Consider the following 6000-nt stretch of genomic DNA (forward strand, 5'->3'; position numbering starts at 1 on the left):
CCAATGCAGCACCTATCCCGGCCAAGGAAACCCTGGCTTGAGATGAGGAGCCCTGGATCCTCCACATTGATGGCTCATCTAATTAGTGAGGAAGCGGAGCCAGACTTATACTCTATGGACCTAGCAAGGTGAAGCTAGAGTACAGTCTTTGGTTTGGGTTTGAGGCGTCGAACAACAAGGTGGAGTACAAAGCGTTAATAGTGGGGCTGACTTTGGCGAAGGAGGTCGTTACGAAGCACATCATGGTGTGTAGTGACTCTCAACTGGTCGTGAACCAGGTGAATGGAGAGTATGAGGCTCGGGAGCTCACCATGATGGCTTATTTGGCCAAATTGAGAGAACTCCTGCCCATCTTCCACTCTTGCTTCATCCAACAAGTACTAAGGATAGAGAATGTAGAGGTCGATGCACTTTCAAAAATTTCCAGTACAAGCGGCATCACAAAGAAGACAGTATATATTGAAGACTTGTCGTGATCTAGCATCGTGAGGGTGGAAGAAGAGGTCGCTTCCGTGTTGACAACAAAACCTAGTTGGATTGATCTGCTTGTTGATTATCTGCTCCATGGGACCCTACTAGTAGATTGTAATGTAGCTCAAAGGGTAGAGCATCAGTCTGCTTGCTATCTTCTTATTAGTGAGTAGTTGTATAGGAGGTCCTTCACGCTCCCTTACCTACGCTGCTTACGACCTCCAGAGGCAAGCCAGGTGCTACATGAGATCCATGAAGGTCTTTGTGGAGGACACCCAAGGGTAGGACACTCACCTAAAAGGCATTAACACAAGGCTACTATTGGCCTACGATGAAGGCAGATGCACTCAAGCTCCTTCGAAAGTGTGATAATTACTAGAGGCATGCCAACATACTTCACTTGCCCGCCGCCGACCTCTAGTATCTGACCAGCCCGTGGCCTTTCGCCCAGTGGGGAATAGACATCCTTGGTCCGTTCCCACCGATGACCAGGCAGAGAAGGTTCTTGGTCGTAGCGGTTGATTACTTTACAAAGTGGGTGGAGGCTAAGCCACTAGTGACAATCATAGCCCATAATATATAGAACTTCTTCTAGAAAAACATAGTTTGCAAATTCAGACTCCCAAAGGTATTGATATCTAACAACAGGAAGTAGTTCAAGGACATAAATTCTAGAATTTCTGTGCCGAGATGGAGATCCAACAAAATTTCACTTCGGTAGCGTATCCACAGGCAAACGGACAGGTCGAGGTGATGAACATGGCAATCCTCTGTGGACTCATAGCTCGACTCTCCTGAGCTAAGGGTTTGTGGGTAGATGAGCTGCCCAATGTCCTTTGGGCCTACCGGAGAGACCCCATTCAACTTGACCTATGGTACGGAGGCCATCATCCCTGTCGAGATTGAAGTACCGACCTTGTAGTTAGAAGCATACGATGAGGAGGCCAATGATGACGATCTACGGACCAACCTTGACCTGATCAAAGAAGTGTGTGACCTAGCTTATATCCAAACTACAACTTAACAATAGCGAGTAGCTCGATACTACAACGCCTGAGTTAAGTGACATCACTTCTGAGTCAGCGACCTAGTACTCCAGAAAGTCGTGGTGCCTAAGCCTGGTGTAGGTAAGTTGAGACCGAACTAGGAAGGTCCTTACAAAGTACGACGTGTGTTCGGTGAAGGGATGTACAAGCTTGAGACATTGTAGGGGAGGTAGGTACTCCATGCCTAGATCGTCGACAACTTAAAGAAGTACTACTTATGATCTTGGGAGTCAAGCATCTACAACATCAACAAAATTTTCTAAGTATGGAAGACCACCTGCTTCGGCGACCTAGTCAAGCTGCCTTACAAGGAATGCACGTCGGCTAAGCTATGTACCGAAGAGTGGACATCTAGTCACTCTAAGCCTAGTGGCTTTCATCCCATGATAAAGTGGTCATCGACCTTGTCAAGCCCCTATGCCAATCTGGCAATGACCTCGGCACCACGATAAAGCCCAGTGGCTTTGGCATATAGGCAGTTTGAGCATATTTCCTCTTATGCCTTGTTGGTACTTAGGCAGTTTAGGTTATATCCCATAATATGCCTAGTCGCCTTAGCGCATAGTTACCCTGGGTTATCCCATACTGTGTCTAGCCACTTTGGGAGCTAGGCACCTTGGGTGAACCTATACTTAGAATTATTTTTGAAGTTAAGTATTTGGAGAGCAAATGTATGTGATGTGTGTAAAAGGAAAATTGAATTGTCATTCATTATTTCAAGAAAAAAGTGTACATATGTGTTGTAAAAAACAGAGAGAGAAAATCTTCTAAATTGAGCTCGGAGGCTCAGTGATTAACATTTAAACAAAGGGTGTCCAAAAAAAGAGGCAAAAAAAAGTCATCAGTCATCTCTTGGCACCTCGTCCCCATCATCTATAGTAGCGGCAATGTCTTCCTTGCCAGCTTCTACTTCCATGGTGTCCTCTCCGGTTGTGTCCAGGATGGCCTCCTCCATGGCACCCTCGACGACCTCGTCATCTTCCTCCTCGGAGTTTGGGTTCTCATCGACCTTGTCGGTCATTTCCTTAGAGCAGATGGAAGAAGTCACGGGTCTGAGGTCGAGCTCAGGATACACCAACCTCATAACCATCCGACAGAGCTTAAAACCCTTGCAGAAGGCTGCAATCCCAAAGTCCTACTTCTCTTGATGAAACTATGGCATGGCCTTGTACTCCTTGATAGCATGAGTGGTAGCATCCTTAATAGAATTGAGAAGAATAGACTCACGCTCATCAAAAGAAGTGTTCTTCTCCTCAAGGTCCTTCCTCAGTTTCTCATTATCGAGCTCCAACTCCTCGACACGCCTCTGGTTGGACAACAACTCGTCCTTCAGCTGATCGATGACCTCGATAGCCTTCTCCACCCTAGACTTGTATCCAGCTGTCGCCACCTCAGCCTCGTCCAGCCCGCGTGAGCTGCTGTTCGGACTACTTCACAAAGCTGTGGGCCATAGAGTTGGCCTGGAAAGAGAAACAAAATTCGCTAAGTACCAGAAAAATCACATTGGTTGCAGTACAATAATGGGCTCGAGAACTTATCACCATGACACGATGCATTATCTTTGCACCCATCTCGGTAGGTTGCATCCCAACAAACTTGGAGATCTCCTCGAGAAAAGTGACCTCTATGCTCTTGATGAGGCTGGTCCGGATGTCCATAATGCTCCAGCTCTCCTCGGGGTCTTCACTAGAAGGGTTGTCCCTAGGACATTTGGGCCGCACTTCGAGAGACCGAACCACCTCGGGTTAGCGGGGTGGCAACCTCTTCTCCTAGTCCTCTTCAACCATGTTTATAACAAGGGCTTTAGTGGGGGCAATGGACTTAGTGGCTGGCGCTCGAGATGAATCGCTATGAGATGACTTTCTCTTCCTCTTCTTCTGCTTCATGCCTTAGAGAAGCCCCATTGTAGAAAGATATTCCAAATTGCCTACAGAAGAAAAGTTGGAAATTAGTTGAGTCAACATAAAGCAATGCAGTATAAAGACAAAGTACCTACACCCGAGGTGGCAACCTACCCAAAGGACTCAGCCTAGCCTAAATTAGCTTATCCTCGGTGAAGTAATCCTCTAGATTCAAGTCATGCTCTGCCAAGTTTTGCATCCTGGTTTGCATTTTCTCATCCAAGTTGTCCCCAATATCCTTGATACCTTTCCTCAAATGAGTCGGGAAAGGCCACCCTCCATCTTGGGCAAGAAGGAAGTCCTATTTTTCCAAGTCGGGACCCCTTCGAGGGGAAGTCATGGAGCAACTTGTATCCAGGCCGGTAGGACAGATAATAACTAAACTTGTTTGGGGCACTAGAAAAATTTTGTTTAATCTAGCAGACCGAGTTGAAGCTATTCATGTCAAGAGGGATGCCGAGGTCAAAGAAAAGGGAAATTGTACCGACCAATGTACAAACGTAGTTTGGGTGGAGTTGATCAATGGTGACATCATAGAATTTCAATGCTTCAGGGATAAAAGGATGAAGTGAAAAGCAGAGCTCAGCCATCAGATGCTCTGCGAAGATGGTTATTTCGCTATGGTCATGTTACCAGGGAAAGCCACACAATGGAAGTGAACAACCATAATGGTTAGGGAACCTATACCAAGTAGCTAAGGCTTTAATGTCCTCGGTAGATAGTTGGGAGGGACTGAAGCGGTCTGGCTCTCTAGGAAGAGTAGGCCAACAAGAACCTTGTCAGTCTCGGACCAAGTTAGACTTCTTGCCTAGATCAGACTAGACTTTATCCTCGCTAAACTCACTACTTGACATATTTAAAGCAAAGGAAACGAAATGAAGCAAGTTGGGAAAGATGACTTACTAGAAAGAAGGAGACCGACCTTGAATACCAACCTAGCAAAACCAACGACGCACGCTCCATGACCTTTGATTGCATGAGCGCTCAATTAGGGATGAAGAAAAATGGATCCCTAGGGTCCCTATTTATAGCCAGTATAGCCGATCACGGATGGCCCAGATCGATCAGATCCAACGGCTCCTAAGAGGGCAATCGCTCAATTTTCGAGGTCAAATTTGTTTGAGCACGTGTTTGATGTCCATATGGTTTATAGTCTATGTGACATCCGTGCGTTCCTAAGATGTGATCTAGCCCTAAGGTCGAGCTAGTTGGGTTGATCAGGTTTGACCCGTAAATCGGACCTCGGCCAAACCAGAGACCAAGCCAAATTCACCCAGAATTGTCATTAACTCCCACCCCAAGTTGAGCACCTCTGGCACGGGAGTGGGGGGCAATTGATGAGGGGTAATTTGGCTCGACTTGTTAGCATGCAGACACATGGAGTGACCTAATGACTGGATGAAAAATCAGCACTTTCCAACACCTCAACAGGCCAGGTCAGCTTGGGCATCTCAAGTACCTCGGCCAAGACCGAGGTCTTGGTAGCTCGTGGTGCCACATAGCCCTATTCTAGAAGCTCGTGGTGCCACATAGCTCATCACCTACCATGTATGAATCTGCATAAGTAACCACACCGATCAATAAACAAAATGAACAAATAGGAGCAAAACACAAACTAAAAGACAAATGAACCACACTGGAGGTGACTGGCCAAGGGGCGCATCAGCTTGACGTGGACCAGCATGTTAGACAAGGTGTACTCCTTGATGTACACCCGCACTACCCTTCTTATGGTCGCTATTTCCTCCCTCGACAGCTCGACCTCGGTAGGGGCCTTGTCCTTCGTTCGAGGGATGGCCAGCCATCTTGATGCTTGACAAAAAAGAAGCCCTCCTATGAGCACTTAGGTGTTCGGTTAGGCAAATAAATAGTAATAACCCCACTGGTGCTTCTTTAGGCAAAGAAAATACCTAAACATTAGGGGGGTTTGTATGTCCTAGAGGGTGTATTAGTAGAGCAGCCCAACCAGATACCTAAATGAGTTTGGCATCAAGTAGAGGGCTGGACATGGTACCACCTCAGCATGGTCACAACCCCTATGTATAAGGGAAATTTAAGGCCGGTGATTTTGTTGTGCTCATACACATAAATCTCTCCAAGACAAGCCGAGGTAGCCCTCTCACCTATTCATAGGCACCTCAACATAATCTCTTCAGTAATGCTATACACCTCCTAGATACAGACCATATCGGCCGAGGAAAGACTTCAAGGAGTCGAGGCGATCCACTCCCCTAACCTCAAGGACTTGCCCTTCTAATTCTACCTTGGGCTCGCCAGCCTCTTTCGCACTGCTTTCCTCTTAGACCTCAGTCCCCCCCGACCTCGATTTCTTCCTCCTCATCGACCTCAACTATGTTGGTGTCGGTCTTAGGCACTCTAACCTTGGTCGCCTCAGGCCGAGGACTACACTTACTCTCACCCCTTGAGGTAAAGCCAGGAAATAAATAAGAAAGAGAAAAAGATGAAGTAGAGGACGTCTTAGTAATGAAAGAAAGAGCTCAGGTCACTTGAAGCACCAAGGAAGGAAATAGACTTAAGTGTTAGTCAAACTCCGAGGCACACTCCCTCTCAAAATGACAAGT

This window comes from Nelumbo nucifera, chromosome 3 (assembly GCF_055504915.1).
Source record: "Nelumbo nucifera cultivar China Antique chromosome 3, China Antique-T2T, whole genome shotgun sequence".
Taxonomy (NCBI): domain Eukaryota; kingdom Viridiplantae; phylum Streptophyta; class Magnoliopsida; order Proteales; family Nelumbonaceae; genus Nelumbo; species Nelumbo nucifera.